The 26,552-nt window shown below is 50.3% G+C and overlaps 1 long non-coding RNA gene across 1 annotated transcript; it reads right to left on the bottom strand.

Moving 5' to 3' along the window:
• Positions 1 to 22,226: 22,226 nt before the first annotated feature.
• On the bottom strand, positions 22,227 to 26,551 carry LOC115893953. The gene is made up of 3 exons (XR_004053993.1): positions 26,317 to 26,551; positions 23,260 to 23,842; positions 22,227 to 22,704 (listed from the first exon to the last, which is right to left on the bottom strand). It is a non-coding gene; the product is annotated as an uncharacterized LOC115893953 (long non-coding RNA).
• Position 26,552: the final 1 nt, after the last annotated feature.

Genomic DNA, 26,552 nt, shown 5'->3' with positions numbered 1-26,552 from the left:
CCTGCACTCCCATGTTCACTGTGGCACTATTCACAATAGCCAAGGCATGGAATCCACCTAAGTGTCCACTGACAGAGGTCTAGATAAGGAAATTGTGGTCTACACATACAATGGAATATTTTCGGCTTTATAAAGGAGATTCTGGGTGGGCATGGTGGCTCACACCTGTAATCCCAGCACTTTGGGAGGCCAAGGCAGGCAGATCACCTGAGGCCAGGAGTTCAAGACCAGCCTGGCCAACATGGGAAAACCCTGTCTCCACTAAATATACAAAAATTAGCTGGGAGCAGTGTCGGGCACCTGTAATCCCAGCTACTCAGGAGGCTGAGGCAGGAGAATCGCTTGAATCCAGGAGGCAGAGGCTGCAGTGAGCTGAGATCACGCCATTGCACTCCAGACTGGGCAACAAGAGTGAAACTCGGACTCAAAAAAAAAAAAACAAAAGGAAGCCGGGTGCGGTGGCTCAAGCCTGTAATCCCAGCACTTCGGGAGGCCGAGACGGGCGGATCACGAGGTCAGGAGATCGAGACCATCCTGGCTAACATGGTGAAACCCCGTCTCTACTAAAAATACAAAAACTAGCCGGGCGAGGTGGCGGGCGCCTGTAGTCCCAGCTACTCGGGAGGCTGAGGCAGGAGAATGGCGTAAACCCGGGATGCGGAGCTTGCAGTGAGCTGAGATCCGGCCACTGCACTCCAGCCTGGGCGACAGAGCAAGACTCCGTCTCAAAAAAAAAAAAAAAAAAAAGGAGATCCTGCCTATTGTGACAACATAGATACATAGATGAACCTACCTAAAGACATTATGCTAAGTGAAGTGAGCCAAACATAGAAGGAAAAGTACTGCATGATCTCATGTATATATGAAAATTTTTTGGCAGGAGGGGAGGGATGGAGTCTCACTCTGTTGCCCAGGTTGGAGTGTAGTGCGGTAGTGGTATCTCAGTTAACTGCAACCTCCACCTCCCCTCCCGGGTTCAAGTGATCCTCCTGCCTCAGCCTCCTGAGTAGCTGGGATTACAGGTGCTCACCACCATGCCTGGCTAATTTTTGTATTTTACTAGAGATGGGGTTTTACCATGTTGACCAGCCTGGTCTTGAACTCCTGACCTCAAGTGATCCACCCGCCTCAGCCTCCCAAAGTGCTGGGATTTCAGGAATGAGCCACGGCGCCTGGCCAAAATATTTTTTTAAAGTGTCAAATACGGCCGGGCGCGGTGGTTCATGCCTGTAATCCCAGCACTTTGGGAGGCCGAGGCGGGAGGATCACGAGGTCAGGAGATTGAGACCATCCCGGCTAACAAGGTGAAACCCCATCCCCACTAAAAATACAAAAAAAAATTAGCCGGGCGTGGTGGTGGGCACCTGTAGTCCCAGCTACTCGGGAGGCTGAGGCAGGAGAATGGAGTGAACTTGGGAGGTGGAGCTTGCAGTGAGCCAAGACCGCACCACTGCATTCCAGCCTGGGCGACAGAGCGAGACTCCGTCTCAAAAAAAAAAGAAGAAGAAGAAGAAACAGTAGAACAGTGGTTACAGGGGTTTGCCGGTGGGGGAGATTGAGATGGAGGCCAAAGGGTACAAAGTTAAAGTTACATAGGATGAACAAGTCTAAAGCTCTAAAGTCCAGCGTGAAGACTATAGTCATCAATAATATTGTATTTTAACTGAAAATTTACTGAGAGTAGATTTTAGGGGCTCTCAACACGCACACAGAGGGGGCAACTATGTGAGATGATGGATGTGCTCATCTATTTGACTGTCATAACCATTTCACATTACATTCTGCACATTATTATTGTGATTACAAACAGGGTCGCACTTGTTACCCAGACTGGAGTGCAGTGGTGTGATTATAGCTCACTGCAGCCCCATACTCCTGGGCCCAAGCAATCCTCCTGTCTCAGCTCCCCAAAGCTCTAGGGTTACAGATGTAAGTCACTGTGCCCAGCCTGCCCTTTAAATAGTCTATATTTAAGTATTAATTATGGCTGGGTGTGGTGGCTCATGCCTGTAATTCCAGCATTTTGGGAGGACATGGCAGGTGGATCACTTGAGGTCAACAGTTTGAGACCAGCCTGGTCAATATGGCGAAACCCCGTCTCTACTAAAAATACAAAATTAGTTGGGTATGGTGGCACACACCTATAATCTCAGCTACTCGGGAGGCTGAGGCAGGAGAATCACTTGAACATGGGAGGCAGAGATTACAGTGAGCTGAGATCATGCCATTGCGCTCCAGCCTGGGTGACAAGAGTGAAACTCTGTCTCAAAAAAACTCCCAAAGTATACCTTAAAAAGTACATTAGGTATATATTAAATAGCATATATTTAATAATAAAAAAGAAACTGACATGGATATATTGCTATTTTTTTTTCTAGACAGGGTCTCACTCCGTCACCCAGGCTGGCGTGTAGTGGTGCAATCAAAGCTTGCTGCAGCCTTGAACTTCTGGCCCCAAGCCACCTCCCAAAGTACTGGGATTACAGGAGTGCAGCACCACACCTGGCCGGTACATTGCTATTAATTAAACTCAGGTTACATTTAGATTTCACCAGTCTGCCTGCCACTGCCCTTTTTCTGTTCAGAATCCAACCTAGGGCACTGCTTTACACCGAGGTGTGAGTTCTCTCCCATCTCTGACAGTTTATCAGTCTTTTCTTGCTGTTTATGACCGAGACAGGTTTGAGAAGCTCTGGTGAAGTATTCTGCAGAATGCCCCCGCCACCTGGGGCTGTCTGAGGTTTGCTCCTGATCAGTCTAGAGAGAAGACCGTGAAGCCAAATGCCCTCTGCTCACATTCATCATAGCAGGGACCCACGCAGCCCATGAGACCTCATTGCCTGGGGTCACGCCTGCCAGGCACCTGCACTGTGACTTGCTGTTCCCCACTCCGTACTCTGTTATTTGGGAGAGAGAAGAGAGGCACTAAACACATTGTACTCTCATGGGGCAAAGGTTTTAGCTCCACCTCCTGGAGGGGGACAGTACTACATGTCACTTGGGATTCTTCTGTTCTTCTCTAAGGAAGATCTGTCTCTCCACCATTTATTCAATCACTATGAACTGATGTATATTTATGTCATACTTTGGGTCACAATCCCATGCTACGCTATTTATTTTGTTGTTCTCATCATCCCAGCTTTGGCCACTGGGTGCTTTTTCCAGGTTGGCCCCGTGTCCCTCTGACCTACCCCGTCCCTTTGTTTCTTGACAATTCCCTACTTTCTGTCATTACTTAATGCTCCAGGCTTGCAACAAAAGATGTCACTGCAACCGGGCGTGATGGCTTACACCTATAATCCCAGCACTTTGGGAGGTAGAGGCGGACGGATCACTTGAGGCCAGGACTTCAAGACCAGCCTGGCCAACATGGCAAAACCCTGTCTCTACTAAAAATACAAAGAATTAGCCAGGTGTTGGAGCACATGCTTGTAATCCCACGTACTCAGAAGGCTGAGGCACAAGAATTGCTTGAACCCAGGAGATGGAGGTTCCAGTGAGCCAAGATTGTGCCACTGCGCTCCACACTCCAGCCCGGGAGGCAGAGTGACACTCTGTCTAAAAAAAAAAAAAAGATATCAGTCCGACTCCCCAGCTGATTCACTTAGTCTTCTGGCAAGTTTTTGTTAAGCACCTGCTGCATACCCACTGCTGTAAAAGCGCTGGGAACATAGTCGGTGTTCATAAAGCCTTCCTCCAACCATATCTTCAAGCAACAGCTCAAGCCTGTGCTCTGTCCCCAGAGTTGTACCAGGCTTAGGGGAGTCTGCAGAACATGGCAGATGAGACCCTTGCCCTTGTAGAACATGCACCCAAGTGGTGCAGAGAGACCTAAATTCATAATGACAGCAGCAGCTGTGTGCCGTGAACCCTGCTGAGGCTACCAAGGGGTCCAGTGGGGAGAACTTGGAGCCCTTTGTGGCAGGCAGAAGTGGTAAACCTGGGCTCTACCCTAAATGTTTGGTGCGAGCTGCTTTTGCAATCCTCCCAGTGACTGCGTGGCGCTAGATAAGGCACCTTTCCAGAACCTTCTCTCATTTCACAGGGGACAGAATGGGACCAGGCCATCTATCTCCACATCATGTGGATGGAGAAACAGAGGCTGTGTTCAGGACCCCAGAGCCCAGGGCCCTCGGCTAAGATGCTCTTCCCCTGGCAGGGTCCAGTGTTCCAGACTGGAAATCAGAGAGGACAACATCCCAGATGCAGGAACCAGCACTGACCCGGAGTTCACAGCAAGGCCGTCCCTGCTCCTAGACACACTGTTATATGTAAATGCTTGCTCCCCGGTGCCACGAAGAAATAGCCCTTGAACGTAAATGTAATGCTCTCAGCAAGGTCTTTTGTACTTTCTGCAGAAAGGGTGCTCATCGCAGATGGAACAATGGTGAGAGCACATCCGAACAAAGGAGGGAAGCAATTTTTATTCCTTACGCAGTTTGTCCCTGCTACTGTGTCCTGTCTCCATCGGCTGGAACCAGACCTTACAATCTAAACTAAAACCCAATTGGCTAACAGTTTAAAACTTTTCCAAATAGGTAAAAGTAATGGAAGGATAAAGGAAAAGAGAAGTTGTTTACGAAAGGACTTAGAAAAGCAATCATATTCCCAAAAAGGAAGGGGTATAGGCTGTGAGCTGGGACATGCCTGTGAGCATGTCCAGCACTCATATTTTGGTTAAAGTACAAGGACATAGAATGTACTACGTGCCTGTGAGCACGTCTAGCATAAAGCTAGTCTTTAAAAGAAACTATTATTTCTAACACTTATGATTTATTTTTAACAAGAAGGGAAACTTTGAAGAGGAACTTTTACTTTCTACACACTTCATCCCAAATTTGACGCTGGCTTGTGTTTAGAGCAGGGCAGTCAGTAGAGCTTGCCTTGCAGTTTGTCTTAAAGATGAAGCAGGAGTAGACCTGGTGTGGGGGCATCCCGGGCTCTGGTACACAGTAGGTGCTCAGTGGGTGTGTTCCGGCCTGGTGACATCTCTGGACACTGAGGTGGAGGGACGCTGCACACCAGTCTGTCATAGGGAATTGCCCAGGTACAGGATGGCAAAGCTGGCAGACAGACATACCAGCCTCCCTGCCTGCCCAGCAGCTGTCGGCCTGCAGGCACCACTAATCTCTAGTGCCTGAGCAGGCAGCAGGGGCTGGTCAGCAAAACCACGTGCAAGGGAGGCTGGTGATGTGTGCAAGGTGGGCAGGCAGCCAGGCCTCGGTGCCTGGGGAGGGAAGGCGCACAGGGAGCCTGGGATTGGTGTTGGGTAAGAAGCCGACACCCTGAGTGGAGGATGGCAGAGCCTCAGGCATTAGGAGCGCTGCCTCCCTCTTCACTGAGCCAAGGAGATGGGGAAAGGAGGGGAAAGAGAGGAATGTATGCACTTCTTCATTGATCACTGGGGAAATGGAGGCAAAGAGGGCTGTGGGCGGGCCTCAGGATTTATTGGAACCCCAACAGTCTGGCTTGGTTGGTAGCTGCATGTGTGCAGACAGCGTTAGCACATACCACAAATGCACAGAGGGATGGGCTGAGTCGAAGACGGTGCATTTTCTCCCTCCTGTCCTGGAGTTGTAGCCAGGGCTCATATCCCTTGGTCCCTGGACTCCGTTCCCTCTAGGTTTCTTTCCTTCCCAGTTGCCTGCCTCTGGTATTTGTTGTTACTTACAGAATCTTTAGGACCAAAGGGCTGAGCATGGGGCCAAGCATCTGGTGAGCAACAAGTCACTGGCTCTGCCCCTTCCGCTTTTGACAGGGTGTACCCGGGGTGGAGAGAGGGTGATCCTAGACCCGCTGTCACCTGTAGGGCTGTTCACTGCATGAGGGCAAAGAATGAGTTGGTTCCACTGCTCATAGTTTATCTCTGCCACTTGGCACAGGGCATAGTACAAAGCAAGCCCTTGAGAAATGCTTGTTGGACGCATGAATATACCACAGCCTAGATCTTCATCTTGGAGAGATTTTGGAATGTGCTAGAACCAACAATTCTCTGAGACAGGAAAACCCCTTACCATCAGCAGTATGTTCTGAGGTTGGTCATCTTTTCACAACTTCCTCCGGACCTGCTAGGCAGCTGAGTGGAAGAGAGCAATGCAGACATCTTTTTTTTTTTTTTTTTTTTTTGAGATGGAGTCTCACTTTGTCACCCAGGCTGGAGTGCACTGGCCCAATCTCAGCTTGCTGCAGGCTCCACCTCCCAGGTTCATGCCATTCTCCTGCCTAAGCCTCCCAAGCAGATGGGACTACAGGTGCCTACCACCACGCCTGGCTAATTTTTTTGTATTTTTAGTAGAGACGGGGTTTCACCATGTTAGCCATGGTGAATCAAGGATGGTCGCAATCTCCTGACCTCGTGATCCGCCTGCCTCAGCCTCCCAAAGTGCTGGGATTACAGGTGTGAGCCCCCGCACCCAGCCAATGGAGACATCTTGAGTCCACACCAGAGGGGTTGGACTTGGATCCCAGTTCAGCACCGTATCTCTCCGTCCCTTAGTTTCCTCTTCTTTCAAATGGTGATGATACCTTGTTGGAGGATTAAACAAGGTCATGTGAGTAAAATGTCACCTCAGTGTCTCTGTATATTACAGTCAGCACTGAATCTGGGATCAGTCTCAACCAGACTGCATTTTGGCCACCGAATGTCCTGTTAATCCATCCATCCACCATCCATCCAGCCAGCCAGCATCCATTCATCCACATCCATACAGCATCCATCCATCCATCCATTTGTCCATCCATCCATCCATCCATCCATCCATCCATCCATCCATCCATCCAGAATCCATCCACTACCATCCATCCATCCATCCAGCGTCCATCCATCCATACAGCATCCATCATCCATCCACCACCATCCATCCATCCTTCCAGCATCCATCTATCCGTTCATCCAGCATCCATCCACCATCCATCCATCCATCCATCCGTCCGTCCCTCCATCCCTCATCCATCCATCCACCACCATCCATCCATCCATCCATCCATCCATCTGTCCATCCATCATCCATCCATCCATCCATCCATCCACCACCATCCATCCATCCGTCCATCTATCATCCATCCATCCATCCATCCATCCACCATCATCCATCCATCCATCCATCCATCCATCCACCATCATCCATCCATCCATCCATCCGTCCATCCATCATCCATCCATCCATCCATCCACCCACCACCATCCATCCATCCATCCATCCGTCCGTCCGTCCGTCCATCCATCATCCATCCATCCATCCATCCATCCACCACCATCCATCCATCCATCCATCCATCCATCCATCCAGCATCCATCCATTCATCCATTCATCCACTATCCATCCATCCATCCATCCAGCATCTATCCATCTATCCAGCATCCATCCATCCAGTCAGCCAGCCACCATCCACCATTCATCAGCCATCCATCCATCCAGCATCCATCACCATCCTCCATCCATCTAGCATCCATCCATCCATCCATCCACCACCATTCATCTATCCATCCATCCATCCATCCATCACCATTCATCCATCCATCCATCCACCACCATCCATCCATCCATCCATCCACCCACCACCATCCATCCACCATCCATCCACCATCCATCCATCCATCCATCCATCACCATCCATCCATCCATCCACCACCATCCATCCATCCATCCACCATCCATCCATCCATCCATCCATCACCATCCATCCATCCATCCATCCATCCAGCATGGATGAATAGTGATTCATCCATTTATCTCTCCATGCATGTGTCATCCATTCATCCATCCAACATTGATTGACACATGCAGGCATTTATTGGGATGTTCATTAAGTCTACAGCCCATTTTTACACGTATCTTTCTTAAGCCAACTTGAGGTATACTCCCCTCCCTTGTTCAACATGAACGAGCACCCACAGATAACACCATACTGAAATTTAAAGCCTTTTCTCTAAGATCTGGAAAAAGACAAGGAGCCCACTTTCATCACCTTTTTTGTTTTAGATGGAGTCTCACTCTGTCAGCCAGGTTGGAGTGCAGTGGTGCAATCTTGGCTCACTGCAACCTCTACCTCCAGGGTTCAAGTGATTCTCCTGCCTCAGCCTCCTGAGTAGCTGGGACTACAGGTGCCCATCATCACGTCCAGCTAACTTTTTTGTATTTTTAGTAGAGACAGGAAATTCACCATGTTGGCCAGGATGGTCTTGATCTTTTGACCTCATGATCCACCCACCTCGGCCTCCCAAAGTGCATGGATTACAGGCGTGAGCCACCATGCCCAGCACACTCTCATCACTTATACAACATAAAACTGGAAGTCCTGGCCAAAGCAAGGAGGCAAGAGAAAGAAATAAAAGGCATCCGAATTGGAAAGGAAGAAGACAAATTAGCCTTATTTACAGATCACATGATCTTATACTTAGAAGAACCTAAAGACTCCACAAAAAAACTGTTAGCACTGAGAAATCAATTCAGTAAAGTTGCAGGGTATAAAAATAACATACAAAACCCAGTAGCATTTATATATATCAACAGCAACGATCTGAAAAAGAAATCAAGAAAGCAATCTCATTTATATCAGCTGCAAAGAACATATAATACCTTGAAGTAAATTAAACCAAAGAAGTGAAAGATCTCTACAAGGAAACTATAAAATGCTGATGAAAGAAATTGACAAAGACACACACAAAAATAGGAAGATATCTCATGCTCATTGATTGGAAGAATTAATATTGTTAAAATGACAATTCTACCCAAAGCAATGTACAGATTTAATGAAATCCTTCAAAATACCAATGACGTTCTTCCCAGAAATAGAAAAAACAATCCTAAAATTCATATGAAACCATAGAAGACCTTAAATAGCCAAAGCAATCCTGAGCAAAGAGAACAAAGCTGGGCCGGGCGTGGTGGCTCATGTCCTGTAATCTCAGCACTTTAGGAGACCGAGGCAGGCGGAATACCTGAGGTCAGGAGTTCGAGATCAGCCTGGCCAACAGTAGAAACCCCGTCTCTACTAAAAATACAAAAATTAGCTGGGTGTGGTGACGCGAGTCTGTAATCCCAGCTACTCAGGAGGTTGAGGCATGAGGATTGCTTGAATCCAGGAGGCGGAGGTTGCAGTGAGCCAAGACAGTGCTATTGCACTCCAGCCTGGGCAACAGAGCGAGACTTCATCTCAAAAAATAAAATTAAAAAAAAAAAAGCATACACTACCTGGCTTCAAAACACACTACAAAGCGGCCGGGCACTGTGGCTCATGCCTGTAATCCCAGCAATTTGGGAGGCGAGGTGGGTGGATCACCTGAGGTCAGGAGTTTGAGACCAACCTGGCCAACATGGTGAAAACCTGTCTGTACTAAAAGTACCAAAAAATTAGCCAGGCGTGGTGGTGTGCACCTATAATCCCAGCTACTACTAGGGAGACTGAAGCAGGAGAATTGTTTGAACCTGGGAGGTGGAGGTTGCCGAGCCGAGATTGCACCCCTGCACTCCAGCCTTGGTGACAGAACAAGACCCTGTCTCAAGAAAAAAATAATAAAACATACTACAAAGCTATAGTAACCAAAATAACAGAGTATTGGCATAAAAACAGGCACACAGATCAATGGAACAAAACAGAGAACCCAGAAATAAATCCACACATTTACAGCCAAATCATTTTCAACAAAGTTCCCAAGAACATACAGTGGGGAAAGGGTAATCTCTTCAATAAATCGAGCTGAGAAAACTGGATAACCACATGCAAAAGCACGAAACTAGATCCCGTCTCTCACCATACACAAAAATCAACTCTAGTAGATTAAAGAATTAAATGTGGCCGGATGCAGTGGCTCACACCTGTAATCCCAGCCCTTTGGGAGGCTTAGGCAGGCAGATCATGAGGTCAGGAGATCGAGACCATCCTGGCAAACACAGTGAAACCCTGTCTGTGCTAAAAATACAAAAAAATTAGCTGGGCACGGCGGCGGGCACCTGTAGTCCCAGGACTTTGGGAGGCCGAGGTGGGTGGATCACTTGAGGTCAAGAGTTCAACACCAGCCTAGCCAACATAGTGAAACCCCGTCACTACTAAAAATACAAAAAAAATTAGCCGGGCGTGGTGGCGGGCACCTGTAGTCCCAGCTACTGGGGAGGCTGAGGCAGGAGAATGGCGTGAACCTGGGAGGTAGAGCTTGCAGTGAGCTGAGATTGCGCCACTGCGCTCCAGCCTGGGCAACAGAGCGAGACTCCGTCTCAAAAAAAAAAAAAAAAAAAAAAAGACTTAAATGTAAGACCAGAAACTAGGAAACTACTTGAAGAAAACATTTGGAAAATGCTTCCAGATGTCAGTCTGGGCAAAGATTTTTTGGGTAAGACCTCAAAAGCATAGGCAACAAGTGCTAAAATAGACAAACGGGATTACGACAAACTAGAAAGCGTGTCACAGCAAAGGAAATAACAACAGTAAAGAGGCAACCTATGGATTAGGAGAAAACATTTGCAAACTATCCATCAGACAAGGGATTATTATCCGGAATATATAAGGAGCTCAAACAACTCAATAGAAAAAAAAAACACAAGGCCGGGCGCGGTGGCTCACGCCTGTAATCCCAGCACTTTGGGAGGCCGAGACGGGTGGATCACAAGGTCAGGAGATCGAGACCATCCTGGCAGACAAGGTGAAACCCCGTCTCTACTAAAAAATACAAAAAAAAACTAGCCGGGCGAGGTGGCGGGCGCCTGTAGTCCCAGCTACTCGGGAGGCTGAGGCAGGAGAATGGCGTGAACCCTGGAGGCGGAGCTTGCAGTGAGCCGAGATCGCACCACCGCACTCCAGCCCGGGCGACAGAGCGAGACTCCATCTCAAAAAAAAAAAAAAGAAGAAAACACAAATTATTCGATTTTAAAATGGGCAAAGATCTGAACAGACACTTCTCTAAAAAAGACAAACAAATGGCCAACAGGCACATAAAAAAAAAAAGCTCAATATCACTAATCATGGGAGAAATGCAAATAAAAACCACGATGAGATAGCATCTCACCCCAGTTAAAATGGATTTTACCAAAAAGACAGGGAAGAACAAATGCTGGCAAGGATGCAGAGAATGGGGAACCCTCATACACTCTTGGTGGGTTTGTAAACCTGCATGGCCACCATAGAAAACTGCATAAAGGTTCCTCAAAAAACTAAAAATGAACTACCATATATGATCCTGCAATCCCACTGCACGGTCTATATCCAAAAGAAAGGAAATCAGTTTATTAAAGGGATATCTGTACTCTCATGTTTAGTGCAGCACTAGTCACAAGAGCCAAAATATGGAACCAACCTAAGTGCCGGTCAATGGATAAACGAATAAAGAAAAGGTGTATATGGGCCGGGCGCGGTGGCTCACGCCTGTAATCCCAGCACTTTGGGAGGCTGAGGTGGGCGGATCACCTGAGGTCAGGAGTTTGAGACCAGCCTGGCCAACATGGTGAAACCCCGTCTCTACTAAAAATACAAAAATTAGCCAGGCATGGTGGTGTGTGCCTGTAATCCCAGCTACTACTAGGAAGGCTGAGGCAGGAGAATTGCTTGAACCCAGGAAGAGGAGGTTGCTATGAGCCAAGATCTTGGCAGTACCGTCCAGCCTGGGCAACAGAGCGAGACTTCATCTCAATTAAAAAAAAAAAGAAAAAGAAAAAGAAAATGTGTATATATTACACAATGGAATATTATTCAGCCACAAAAAGAATCAGTCCTGTCATTTGTAGCAATATGGATGAAACTGGAGTCCTTGTGTTAAGGGAAGTAAGCCAAGCACAGAAAGTCAAACTTCCCGTGTTCTCCCTCCTATGTGGGAGCTACAAGGTGAGTCACATGAAGACAGACAGTAGATTGGTGGTTACCTGCAGCCAAGAAGGGTAGGGAGGAGGGGGATATGAAGAGAGGTTAATTAATGGGTACAAATATACAGTTTGATATGAAGAAATAGGACCTAGTGTTTGAGAGTTCAGCAGGGTGACTATCGTCTACAATAATCTACTGTAGGCCGGGCGCGGTGGCTCATGCCTGTAATCCCAGCACTTTGGGAGGCCGAGGCGGGCGGATCACAAGGTCAGGAGGTCGAGACCATCCTGGCTAACACGGTGAAACCCCGTCTCCACTTAAAAAATACAAAAAACTAGCCGGGTGAGGTGGCGGCGCCTGTAGTCCCAGCTACTCGGGAGGCTGAGGCAGGAGAATGGCGTGAACCCGGGAGGCGGAGCTTGCAGTGAGCTGAGATCCGGCCACTGCACTCCAGCCTGGGCGACAGAGCCAGACTCCGTCTCAAAAAAAAAAATTAACTCAAATTGGATCATAGATCTAAATGTAAGATGTAAAACTTAGAATTTTTACAAGAAAACACAAAAGAAAATTATTGTGACTATGGAATAGGCAGAGTTCTTTGATATGATACCAAAATCACAATCCATAAAAGAAAAACTAATTGGCCGGGTGCAGTAGCTCAGCCTATAATCTCAGCACTTTGGGAGCCCAAGGCAGGCAGATCACCTGAAGTCGGGAGTTTGAGACCAGCCTGACCAACATGAAAAAACCCCGTCTCTACTAAAAATACAAAATTAGCTGGGCGTGGTGGCGCATGCCTGTAATCCTGGCTACTTGGGAAGCTGAGGCAGAAAAATCGCTTGAACCTGGGAGGTGGAGGTTGTGGTGAGCAGAGATCGTGTTGTTGCACTCCAGCCTGGGCAGCAAGAGCAAAACTCCATCTCAAAAAAAAAGAAAAAAGAAAACAAATTGATAAATTGGACTTGATCAAAATGTAAAAATCTTTGCCCTATAAAAGATACTGTTGGCCGGGTGCAGTGGTTCACACCTGTAAACCCAGCACTTTGGGAGGCTGAGGTGGGCAGTTCACTTGAGGTCAGGAGTTCAAAACCAGACTGGCCAACGTGGTAAAACCCCGTCTCTACTAAAAATACAAAAATTAGCTGGGTGTGATGGCACATGCCTGTAATCCCAGCTACCCGGGAGGCTGAGGCAGGAGAACTGCTTGAATCTGGGAGGTGGAGGTTGGAGTGAGTTAAGATGGAGCCACTGCACTCCAGCCTGGGCGACAGAGGGAGACTCCGTCTCAAAAAAAAAAAAAAAAAAAATACTGTTAAGAGAATGAAAAGGCAAGACACAGACTGTGAGAAAATATTTAACAATTTCATTTCCTAGAAAGACCTTGTATCCGTAACATATACATAACTGTCACTACTCAACAATAAGAAAACAAATAAGCCAATTAAAAAATAAGCAAAAGTTTGGCCGGGTGCAGTGGCTCACCCCTGTAATCCCAGCACTTTGGGAGGCTGAGGCAGGTGGATCACCTGAGGTCAGGAGCTCAAGACCAGCCCAGTCAACATGGTGAAACCCCATCTCTACTATAAAAAAAAAAAAAAAGGCCGGGCGCAGTGGCTCAAGCCTGTAATCCCAGCACTTTGGGAGGCCGAGATGGGCGGATCACGAGGTCAGGAGATCGAGACCATCCTGGCTAACACGGTGAAACCCCGTCTCTACTAAAAAATACAAAAAACTAGCCGGGCGAGGTGGTGGACGCCTGTAGTCCCAGCTACTTGGGAGGCTGAGGCAGGAGAATGGCGTCAACCCGGGAGGCGGAGCTTGCAGTGAGCTGAGATCTGGCCACTGCACTCCAGCCCGGGCGACAGAGCGAGACTCCATCTCAAAAAAAAATAAAAAAATAAAAAATAAAATTAAAAAATTAGCTGGGTGTGGGTGTGGTGGCTCACGCCCGTAATCCCAGCTACTCGGGAGGCTGAGGCGTGAGAATCACTAGAACCAGGGATGTGGAGGTTGCAGTGAGCTGAGATCGCACCACTGCACTCCAGCCTGGGCGACAGAGCGGGAGTCCGTCTCAAAAAAAAAAAAAAAAAGCAAAAAGTTTGAACATACACTTTACCAAGGAAGATACAGAGGTGGAAATAAGACAACATCATGAGTCAAGAGAGAAATGGAAATGAAAATCACAATGAGATACCCAAAAAAACTGGAAGCAGGGGATCGAACAGATGCCGATTTTACCTATTGTCTTAGTCCGTCTGTGTAGCTAGAACAGAGTACCTGAGACTGGGCCACTTATAAAGAAAAAAGATTGATTTGGCTCATGCTTCTGATGGCTGGAAAGTTCCACTTCGGGCATCTGCATCTCGTAAAGGCCTCAGCTGGCGTCCACTTATGGCGGAGATGAAGGGGCGTCAGCATGTGAAGAGATCACATGGGAAAGCAGAAGCAAGGTGGAGGGGTTCTCTTAACACCTAGTTCTCCCAGGAACTAAGAGCGTAAGAACTCACTTATCGCCGAGGCAGGGCACTAGCCTCTTCATGAAGGATCTGCCCCCATGACCCAAACGCCCCTCACCAGGTCCCCCTCGAACCCTGGGAATCAAATTTCAACGACAAACATCCAGACTATGGCACCTATGTTAGCAGCATGATGCATAACAGCCGAAAGGTGGAAACAGCTCAGTTGTCCATCAGCAGATTAATGGATGAAAAAATAAATAAATGCTGAAGGCTGGGTGCAGTGGCTGTGCCCGTAATCCCAGCATTTTGGGAGGCTGAGGCAGGCGGGTCACCTGGGGTAAGTTTGAGACCAGCCTGGCCAACATGGTAAAAACCCATCTCAGGCACAAAATACAAAAATCAGCCAGGCGTGGTGGCACATGCGTGTAATCCCAGCTACTCAGGAGGCTGAGGCAGGAGAATCGCTTGAACCCAGAACAGGGAGGTTGCAGTGAGCCGAGATGGTGCCACTGCACTCCAGTCTGGGCCACAGAGTGGGACTCTGTCTCAAAACAAAACAAAGATAAAAAACAAATAATTAAAAATAGGCTGGGTGTGGTGGCTCACACCTGTAATTCCAGCACTTTGGGAGGCTGAGGCTGGTGGATCACTTGGGGTCAGGAGTTCGAGACCAGCCTGGCCAACATGGTGAAACCTCATGTCTACTAAAAATATAAAAATTAGCTGGGCATGGTGGCGTGCACCTGTAGTCCCAGCTCCTTGGGAGGGTGCAGCAGGAGAATCACTTGACCTGGGAGGTGGAGGTTGCAGTGAGCCAGGATGGCACCACTGCACTCCAGCCTGGGGGACAGAGTGAGACTCCGTCTCAAAAAAAATAAATAAATAAAAAATAAAAGTAATAAAAATAAAAATAAAGGGGTATTTACATACGTTGCAGCATTATTCAGTCATCAAAAGGAATGAAATTGTGAATCATGCTACGATTCTGATACAGAGATGAACCTTGGAGACATGATACTAAGGGAAATAAGCCCAGTACAAAAAGTCAAATATTGTGTAGTTCCACTTATGTAAAGTATTTAGAATAGGCAAATTCATAGAGGCAGAAAGTGTAATAGAGATGATCGGGGCTGGGGGAAGGGGAAAATAGGAAGTTAGCATTTAGTGTATACAGAGTTTCTGTTTGGGATGATGAAAGTGTCCTAGAAGGCCGGGCACAGTGGCTCATGCCTGTAATCTCAGCACTTTGGGAGGCTGAGGCGGGCGGATCACCTGAGGTCGGGAGTTCAAGACCAGCCTGACCAACATGGAGAAACTCCGTCTCTACTAAAATACAAAATTAGTCAGGCATGGTGGCGCATGCCTGTAGTCCCAGCTACTTGGGAGGCTGAGGCAGGAGAATCACTTGAACCTGGGAGGCAGAGGTTGCGGTGAGCCGAGATTGCACCACTGCCCTCCAGCCTGGGCAACAGAGTGAGACTCTGTTTCAAAAAAAAAAAAAAAAATTAGCCAGGCTTGGTGGCGGGCGCCTCTAATCCCAGCTACTCGGGAGGCTGAGGCAGGAGAATTGCTTGAACATGGAAGGCAGAGGTTGCAGTGAGCCAAGATCGCACCATTGCACTCCAGCCTGGGCTACAGAAACAACAAACAAACAAAAAAACAAAAAAAACTGAAACATGCAACGAGAAAGATGAATGTCAAGGGCATTATGCTGAATGAAGGAAGTCAGTCTCAAAAGATTACATATTGCGTAACTCCATTTATGTCATTCTGGAGAAAATGACACTGAAGGGACGTAGAGTAGATTAGTGATAGCCAGGGGTTGGGGGCAGAGGGTGGTCTGACTTCCAAGGGGCAGCAGGGTGGGGTTGGAGGTTTGAACTCTCCTATAGTCCTGATCATGGTGGTGGTCCACAAATCTACACATGTGTAAAACATAGAAATGTATAATCCCATCCAATTTAACTTTTACAATTTATTTATTTAAGAAAAAAATGTTTTGTCAAGAACTGTACCCGGCTGGGCACATTGGCTCACACCTGTAATTGTGACACCTTGGGATGCCGAGGTGGGAGGAATGTTTGAGTCCAAGAGTTCAAGACCAGATTGGGCAGCATAGGGAGAGCCCTGTCTTTACTAAAAATAAAAAATTAGCTGGGTGTGGTGACATGCACCTGTGGTCCCAGCTACTCAGGAGGCTGAGGCAGGGGAATTGCTTGAGCCTGGGGGGTTGAGGCTACAGCAAGCTATGATCACACCACCACACTCTAGCCAGGATGACGGAATGAGACTTTGTCTCAAAAAATAAAAAACAGGCTGGGCGCAGTGGCTCGCGCCTGTAATCCCAGCACTTTGGGAGGCCGAGGTGGGTGGATCACGAGGTCAAGAGATGGAGACCATACTGGCTAACATGGTGAACCTCCCCATAACTAAAAGTACAAAAATTAGCTGGGTGTGGTGGCATGCACCTGTAGTCCCAGCTACTTGGGAGGCTGAGGCAGGAGAATAGCTTGAACCAGGGAGTCGGAGGTTGCAGTGAGTCCAGGTCATGCCACTGCACTCCAGAGGAGGTGACAGAGTAAGACTCCATCTCAAAAAAAAAAAAAAAAAGAACTACAGATTTCTGGGCTCCTCCCCAGACCCACCGGGGGCCGGGCAACCTGCATTCCACCAGCTCCCCAGGTCACTCTGTTGCAACCTGAAGACTGACTGAGAGGCACTTTGCCTAAGTGAGGAGGCTGGAAATGTGGCCCAGCCGGTCTGCAGTGACTTTCACAAGGGTTCCCTCCGCTGCTGTCCTTCACCACTTCCCACTGGTCCTGCTCTCACCCGACTGGCCTAAAGCTCACAGTGTCACTGCCCCTCACAAACAGCCCTGCAGGGCAGGACCCTGCCCACACCACCCGCCTCGTTCAGGGTGAAAGGCAGAGCCTGCAGGAAGTGCATCCAGGCCCCTCCGAGACCCAGCCAGCCTTTGGGCACCAGGGTCCAAGTTAGGGTCCATCCTTCTAGACTTCTACCCCAAAAGGATGTTTTTAAATTTTATTTTATCATTTTTTTTTGAGACGGAGTCTCCCTCTGTTGCCCAGGCTGGAGTGCAGTGGCGCGATCTCGGCTCACTGCAAGCTCCGCCTCCCGGGTTCACGCATTCTCCTGCCTCAGCCGACTGAGTACCTGGGCCTTCAGGTGCCCACCACCACTCCTGGCTAATTTTTTGTATTTTTAGTAGAGATGAGGTTTCACCGTGTTAGCCAGGATGGTCTTGATCTCCTGACCTTGTGATCCGTCCACCTTGGCCTCCCAAAGTACTGGGACTACAGGCGTGAGCCACCGTGCCCAGCCAGGATGGTTTCTTTCATCCTTGGGCCTCCTTGGCCTTCCTCAGCTTGGCACGAGGCAAAGGCCTCCAAGTTAGCCCAGTTTGTGTGGCTGGTCTCTGTGCCAGCTCAGCTGTCTCCTGGTCTCACTCCAAGGAGGGCTGTGAGCGTCCCCCACCCACCTCATCTGCATCGTTTGCTCACCCTTCCCTGTAGCTTGCTGGGTGGGAGTGGGGGTCGGCCCTACCCATACCCACCTCTCTGGCTGGATCTCCCCTGTGCTTCCACCCTCACCCCACTGCCCCCACACCCCGGCCTTTGCTGACACAGCCCGTCCTCACCCCAGAGGCCTGCATGGTGCCTGCAGGGCAGCCTGGCTTTTCCGGCGCCTCTGGTTGAACGCAACCTAGGAAGGGTCCCTTGATTTTCCACCAACTCGTCAGCATGGCCTCCCATTCCAGAATCCGACACTGCATCCTGCAACTGTCACCTGCGGGTCCGGCTCCCCCAGATGGAGCCCTGTCTGAGTGCAGGGACCAGGTGGGCCCACTTCAGACCCATGGCACCTGGCAGTACCTATATGCACACTGCTCCAGGGATGTGGGTAACGAAGTGAGGGCCGGGAAATGGGTTGATGGGAGAGATTTGTAGCGGTCTAGCAGCCCTGTGTATCACTCTCCTATTGTGGAAAATGAAAGAGGTTTGTTATTTCTTTCATTGCAAAGGCAAGACATCTGCCTGAAGAGTATCGGTGCTCCTCAGGGAGGACCGAGAGATCCCTCTGGTCCTTCCTACTTTCTTTTGTGTGTGTGTGTGTGTGAGACAGAGTCTCGCTCTGTCGCCCAGGCTGCAATGCAGTGGCATGTTCTCAGCTCACTGCAACCTCCACCTCCCAGGTTCAAACAAGTCTCATGCCTCAGCCTCCTGAGTAGTTGGGAGTACAGGCACCTGCCACCACGCCCAGCTATTTTTTGTAATTTTAGTAGAGACAGGGTTTCGCCATGTTGGCCAGGCTGGTCTCGAACTCCTGACCTCAGGTGCTCCGCCTGCCTCAGCCTCCCAAAGTGCTGGGATTACAAGCGTAAACCACTGCGCCTGGACTCGGTCCTTCCTACTTTCACTCCTTGTGGGCTTCCGCACCCTCCAGAACCTGCCTGCCTCCCCACATCTGGCTTTGTTTTACAAAACTGGTCATTCTGTATCCATTCTCCCATTGCTTGTTTCTTCCTCTTAACAACATGTCACTGCCGTTGCTCTGTGGTAGGACTTCCCAAGCTACCTTAACCTTTTGGCAGCCGTGGACTGTTCCAGAATCTGGATGTCCCATGGCGTATTTACCTATTTCTCTACAGATGAACATTTGTCTCCAATGAGTTCATCATTATAAATACTGCTGCCACAGACATCCTGGGGCAGCCTCGGGCCCCTCTGCAGGTGTCTCTGAAGGAAAGATTCCTGGGAGGGAACTCAAAACGGGTTGTACGTTCTAAATGTGCACTGGGGCCAGTGCTGTAATCCCAGAACTTTAGGAGGCTGACGTGGGAGGATAACTTGAGGCCAGGAGTTTGAGACCAGCCTGGGCAACATAGTAAAACCCCATCTCTACAAAAAATTTAAAAAGTTAGCTGGGCATGGTGGTGTACACCTGTACTTCCAGCTCCTCGGGCGACTGAGGCAGGAGGATCGCTTGCGCACCAGGAGATAGAGGCTGCAGTGAGGTGTGACCATGCCACTGCACCCCAGCTTGGGCAATAGAGTGAGACTTTGTCTCCAATAAATAAACCAACAGGCACTTGGGGTCCATCTTTTATTTCTGTCTTAGATACCAGAGTTGTGATTTAAATGACCTCCACGCGCTGGTAGTCCCTGCCTCTCTGGTTTAACAGCTTTAACATGAGACCCCAAGATGAGGAAATCGATGTCTGAGGTCAGAACTATCCAGGACCAGCCACATCCCGTGGACTGCACTTCCTCTGCTCGAATTCGAGCCTGCCCACCCTTCCCATAGCCCACCGTGCTGAGATCTGCTCCATGTGCCTGCCTGCCTCTAGCCCACGGGGCGTGGTGGGGTGACTGCTCCCTGCCTCCAAGGCTGTCCCCATGCTCTGTGGCCACTGGAAGACAGCTGGGAGTAAGGCTCAGGCTGACCACCTAGGAAAAGCCTCGTCTGCTGCATTCATGGAGATGCTCAGGCCTTAGCTGGTTTTGGGGGGAGTTAAAAACCGCAGAGGTATAGGGCAGGGTTGGGCAGACAGAGGGGCTGCGAGCATCCTTGGGCGAGCCAGGAAGGAAGGGAGCTGCTGGGAGCCGGAGCCCAGGCCAAGGCCTCCACCTGAGCCCGAGCCTCTCCTCTGTTTCAGCTTTCCTATTTTAGGCAGCTGCTCCCCGCCTAGGGAATTCTCAAGCTTGCAGGAAACCCAGCAGGGCAGGCCCTGCAGCTGCGGCTTCTTACTCTCTTCCTCAGCTCCCGCCCCCAGGGCCGGGCCTTCAGTGCCTGGGGCTGGTGAGGGCCGCCGCCCATCAAGGCTGGTATGCTCTCCTAATACCAGGTCACCCCTTTCCTTAGGTTACTTACCCCTGTGGAGACTGTGCTGCCTCTTAACCAACTCAGGGAGCACTTCTATTTTGTCCCAAAGAAACACTTCATCACTGTGAAATCCTGAAAACAATGGGAATGGGCAGTGGGGTTAAGATGCAGCCAGGGGCGCGGGAGGGAAGGAACTGGAAGCAGGTGTCCTGGTGTCAGCGTGGAGGGCGGACCACAGAGCTGCTATTGGGACAGCCAATCAGGGATGATGCCCACACTTGCAAGAGGGCCGATATGACTCCCAGGAAGACATGGAACTTATGGAGGTCTGCAGAGCAGGGTCAAGCCCCAGCCTGTATGTACTTGCTGTGTGACATTGGGCAAGTCATTGAGGCTCTCTGGGCCCCTCATTTTCCTCATCTACCAGAGCGTGGAGGTCTTTTAAATAATTTTCCTCATCTGTAAAGATCAGAATAGCTCCCACGTTTGGGACTGAATGAGATGGTATCTAAAGTCCTTAAGTGGGCCGGGCGTGGTGGCTCACACCTGTAATCCCAGCACATTGGGAGGCCAAGGTGGGCAGATCACCTGAGGTCAGGAGTTCAAGACCAGCCTGGGCAACATGGTGAAACCCCGTCTCTACTAAAAATACAAAAAATTAGTGGGGCGAGGTGGTGCAGGCCTGTAATCCCAGCTACTCGGGAGACTGAGGCAGGAGAATCTCTTGAATCCAGGAGACGGAGCTGAGATCACACCTCTGCACTCCAGCCTGGGCAACACAGCGAGACTCTGTCTCAAAAATAAAAACAAAAATAAAAATAGGTGGGGCGCAGTGACTCATGCCTGTAATCCCAGCACTTTGAGAGGCTGAGGCGGGCAGATCACGAGGTCAGGAGATCAAGACCATCCTGGCTAACACGGTGAAACCCCGTCTCTACTAAAAATACAAAAAAAAACCCAAAAAAATTAGCCGGGCGTGGTGGCGGGCGCCTGTAGTCCCAGCTAGTCGGGAGGCTGAGGCGGGAGAATGGCGTAAATCCGGGAGGTGGAGCGTGCAGTGAGCTGAGATGGTGCCACTGCACTCCAGCCTGGGCGACAGTGCGAGACTCTCCCAAAAATAAAAAAAAATAAAATAAAAAAATGACATCCTTATGCGGGTGAAAGGCACACAGTAGGCACTTAGGAAGAACAGCTGTGGTGGTTTTTTTTTTTTTTTTTGAGACAGAGTCTCATCTGTCACCCGGGCTGGAGTGCAGTGGCCGGATCTCAGCTCACTGCAAACTCCGCCTCCCGGGTTTACGCCATTCTCCTGCCTCAGCCTCCCGTGTAGCTGGGACTACAGGCGCCCGCCACCTCGCCCGGCTAGTTTTTTGTATTTTTTAGTAGAGACGGGGTTTCACCGTGTTCACCAGGATGGTCTCGATCTCCTGACCTCGTGATCCGCCCGTCTCGGCCTCCCAAAGTGCTGGGATTACAGGCTTGAGCCACCGCGCCCGGCCTGTGGTGGTTTTTAATAGCTCGGACAGATGGAAATAGTTTGGTATGTCGGGGAAGCACGGGTGGAGTACTACTGGCAGCCAGATATAGAGCCCTTAAAAAATGACTCCTACAAACCACCACTGCACTAGCCACACTCCTCCCACCCGGCCCTGCCAAACAAAACTAAACAAATTAAAGCCTTTGAAAAATCCCCTTGGTTGTTTGGGCCTCTGATTTCCACCTGGCCTGTCCCAGGAGCTGTGTCTTTCACAGTGGTCTTTGCCGGGACTCTCTGTAACCAGTGGTATTATGCTGCCGCCACCGCTGCTGCTGAGAACCCGAGGTGGGGAGGGGAATTTGCAGACTGCACCAGGTGCAGCCTGGCTTTGGAAACAAGGGCCGCATTCCTAGAATTCTCGCTGGGAGACCCGCCCAGCTTGGCCTGACCCACCCAGACTGATGCCTGCATTGCTTCTGGGCAGGGGACGGCTGAGCTCCCAGCACCACCTGGGGGAAGAGGGGGGTCGTCCCCAGGGACACCCTGGCCTGGAGTGGGGTGGAGGGTGGGGCAGGTAGACGGTCGTAGGGACTTTTAAGCAAGTTTAACATAGGTTTAAATCCCAACAGGAAGCGGAAGCGAACATGCCACGATTCATTCATTGTGAGGGTCTTTATTAAGCACCTGCCGTGCGTCCCTCCTGGCAGGCACCGAGGTGGACAGGGTGTCCCTCTCTCGTGAGCCCACAGTAGTGAGGGAGGTGGACAAGGGAGCGGCCCCTGGTGAGGGCCAGGATGCTGGCAAGGATGGAGGGGCCTGAAGGAAGGGACAACTCGGGTGACCAACCATCCGGGTCTCTTTGGGATTGAGGGGTTGCCAGGGGCAGGGACTCCGGTTCTGGAACTGGGGTTGTGCCAGTCAAAGTGGAGTGTCATCACTGGAGACGGGGGCAATCTAGAGGGGTCACCTTAGAGGGTGGCCAGGGGACGGGACGTGATGAATGGAGAACGAGGTTGGTGGGAAGGAGAACGGAGTGGAAGGAGAGAATCTGACACAAGGAAGAAACCGCACAGTCCTTGTCAAGAACAAGATGGGCTCCTCCGTCTACCCTGCTGTTTCTGTACCAGGAAGCTAAGGCCAGGGGAAGAAGAGAAGGACAGTGGTACCGTGAGGACTGGAAGTGGCTTTCTGGATACCTGGGTTGAGAGTGGCCAATCAGCATAAAGCTGTCAGGTGAACGGTTGAGAGTGGCCAATCAGCATAAAGCTGTCAGGTGAACGGTTGAGAGTGGCCAATCGGCATAAAGCTGTCAGGTGAAGGGTTGAGAGTGGCCAATCGGCATAAAGCTGTCAGGTGAAGGGTTGAGAGTGGCCAATCGGCATAAAGCTGTCAGGTGAACGGTTGAGAGTGGCCAATCGGCATAAAGCTGTCAGGTGAAGGGTTGAGAGTGGCCAATCGGCATAAAGCTGTCAGGTGAAGGGTTGAGAGTGGCCAATTGGCATAAAGCTGTCAGGTGAGGGGTTGAGAGTGGCCAATCGGCATAAAGCTGTCAGGTGAAGGCCCACAGGGCCCTGGTGGGTCCACGGCGAGATCCTGGGGATGGGGAGATGGTAACATGGATCCCCCAACTGGCTGCCCTGTCATAGTTACCAGGGGAAAAGGAATTTAACATAAAATCCCACTGACCTGGGCTGGCAGGCAGCCTTAGCATTTCCAGGCAGCAGCAACAGCTCCCTGCACGGTGGCCAGGTCGAAGTGGCCCACCAGCCTGGAAATCTGGTCAGCAGCTCCGGGAAACCCTGGGTCCTAAGCATTCCTCCATCCCTCAGCTTCCACCACCCTCCCAAATCAACTGCCATTGGAATCTGCTGCCCCTCAAAGCTCTGCGCTGGCCATGAAGCAGCCAGTGCTACCGGGCTGCCTGCTTTGAGGACACCAGCACTCCTGCCATGGGCTGTTCGTCCATCGCTGCTGGTGGCCCTCCTTCTCAGAGTTCGACCCCGAGGAAATACTAGTCACTAGGTGACAACACGGTTCTTCGAAAGCCCCAAGTCCTAAAAGAGGCTGGTGTTCTGCATTTCAGCCCTGCTGCAACCTCAGAGCCGCGCCGCCTGCTCCTGATCCCACAGGCGAGGTCTCTGAAAAGGCCACTCCTGGAAGCACTGAGAGTGGACTGGTGTGCGTGTGGGTCCCGCCTAGAACCAGGGCTCCCTTCCCTGGCTGTGGGTCCTTGGGCAGCTTCTCAACTTCTCGGAGCCTTGGTTTCCTCCTTGTAAAAAGGAGATAATAAAGGCATCATGTCACAGGCTTGTTGGCAGGGTGCAAGGAGGTACTAAATGTAACAAACTGAACACAGAGTTGGGTACACAAGTGCTCCTCAGTGCTACATGTCCATCCTCCTGGGCCAAGTGTCCAGAGTGCTGTGATGAGGGTCAGACTCAATTCAGCCAGACCCAGGGGACACTGACACAGGAATTACAATGGAAGATGTTTTCACTGTGGAGGAGCTGGGGGCCGGAAGACTCACCAGGTTTAGGACTAGCTGGTCGGGGTTGCCCTGGGGAGGAGAGCCTGGTGGAGGGACCCGGGTCAGTGAGGAGGGTGGCCAGCAGGCCTGGACTGCGGGGGTGATCAGAGGTCCTTGAGTGCGGGTGGGGAGAAACCTTCTAGAAATGTTTGTATTTATTTATTTATGGGAGCGAGTCTCGCTCTGTTGCCAGGCTGGAGTGCAGTGGTGCGATTTCAACTCACTTCAACCTCCACCTCCTGGGTTCAAGCAATTCTCCTGGCTAAGCCTCCCGAGTAGCTGGGACTACAGGCGCCCGTCACCATGCCTGGCTAATTGTTTGGTATTTTCAGTAGAGACGGGGTTTCACCATGTTGGCCAGGATGGTCTCGAACTCCTAACCTCAGGTGATCCACCCGCCTTGGCTTCTCAAAGTGCTGGGATTACAGGTGTGAACCACTGTGCCTGGCTGAAATGTTGTATTTATAAAAATTGTTTAGAGAAGGCTGGGCGTGGTGGCTCGCGCCTGTAATCCCAGCACTTTGGGAGGCCAAGGCGGGTGGATCACCTGAGGTTAGGAGTTAGAGACCAGCCTGACCAACGTGGTGAAACCCCATCTCTACTGAAAATACAAAATTAGCCGGGCATGACAGCGCATGCCTGTAATCCCAGCCACTCGGGAGGCTGAGGCAGGAGAATTGCTTGAACCTGGGAGGTGGAGGTTGCAGTGATCACCCCATTGCACTCCAGCCTGAGCAACAAGAGCGAAACTCTGTCTCAGAAAAAAAGAAAAAAAAAAAAAAAAGGAAAATCCTCTAACCCCGTTCAGCAAGTTTTGCGATCCAGCCCTGCAGTCATAGCTAAAATTCTGAAACCATAGAACACCAGCAAGGAAGATAATTTAACAAAGGCAAGTAATTTGCTTTACTAAGTTTTAAATCCTCTTATAACCTACCAAACTGTTGTCAGGCTCAGGAAAAAATATCGCAGGTGAAAATAGAAGAGAAAATAGGAATCACAGAAGAGGAACAAACATGTTGGATATTTGTTTTTCAGAACATTAACTAGGCTTTGGCCACCAGGAGTGACTTAGTAAATGGAACTGTTTCTCTGAACACTTTTTTTTTTTTTTTTTGAGACAGAGTTTTGCTCTTGTTGCCGAGGCTGCAGTGCAGTGGCACGATCTTGGCTCAGTGCAACCTCCGCATCCTGGGTTCAAGCGATTCTCCTGCCTCACCCTCAGGTGATCCACCCGCCTCAGACTCAGGGGATCCCGACCTCAGGCGATCCACTCCCCTCAGCCTCCCAAAGTGCTGGGATTACAGGCGTGAGTCACCACGCCTGGTGGGATTATCTCATTTTTACTAGAAGGCTCTATCTCCTGGGGGTGGGGTGGGGTGGTGAGATCAATTCATCTGGAAGTGGAAGCTGGGAACCTGATGTGAGTTCTGAGAGTTCTGGGGTCCAGCCCCTTATCTTGCTTTGCCTGGAGGGCTGAAGGACTGGAAATACTTTTGTTTTGGGGCTGGAACCCGGGCTGCAGTTTGGGAGGTGGTGGTAGTTTGTAAGAGGAGGCCGGTCTGGTAAGCACTTTACCCGAATTGGGCAGTGGGAATTTGGGAGTTTAGGACAGTGGGAAGGGGAAGCTGGTTCTGAGTTTTAAACTGGGGAGTGACAGATCAGAGCTGGATTTTTAGGAGTTTCTCTGTCCGCAGGTTTAGAAAAGACCCGGGTGGGAGGTAGGGCTGGGGTGAGGAGGGAGAGAAGTGGACAATCGGAGAGCTGAGGCGGGGTGGAGGGGAGAGCAGCGTGTCACTGGCTCGGGATTCCGGCCCAGGCGGCCAGGTGGACAGAGATAGAGATGAGCTTCTTTCTCCGAACTGGGTTTGCTAACTTGTGACTGTCACTACTCTATGCTCCAAGGCACCTGGCCCAAGGGATCAAGCCTCTTGGGCACACAGATCCACATGGAGCCCTGAAGGACCAGACAGGGACCTCGCCTTCTCTGTCTGTGTCCTTCCTGGGAAGGGGACTCCAGACCAACTGCCAGTCTTCCGGTTCCACCTCTCTGACAACCGCTCACCTCACCCTCCTTGGCATCTTTATTTCAAATGCTCCGTCCCTTTGTTTGCACGGGTTCCTTGTCATATTCTGTGTTCCCATTTTTAACTGGAGAATAAGGGACTGTGTTATTCTACCCACAGGCCTAGCTGAGGGGATAGGGAGGCCGTGCCTACCTCCATGGCTCTAAGAAGTGAAGCAGGCGAGAATGTGCAGTCGTCGAGGCCAGAGGACCGGGCCTCAGCTTCTCCTTAAGACCCTGAGTCCTCCTCTGGGGACCACCCCGTTGTACCTGGAGGAGAAAATGCCAGCCCAGGAGGGAAGGGTTGGCCGCCCCCAGAGAGCCCGCTGCGAAGTGAGTTTGCGCACTGGAGAGCGGGCGCGGGTGACTCCAGCGCGGCTCTGCCAATCC

This window comes from Rhinopithecus roxellana, chromosome 16 (assembly GCF_007565055.1).
Source record: "Rhinopithecus roxellana isolate Shanxi Qingling chromosome 16, ASM756505v1, whole genome shotgun sequence".
Classification (NCBI taxonomy): Eukaryota; Metazoa; Chordata; class Mammalia; order Primates; family Cercopithecidae; genus Rhinopithecus; species Rhinopithecus roxellana.
This window is presented reverse-complemented; position numbering and strand designations above follow the sequence as displayed.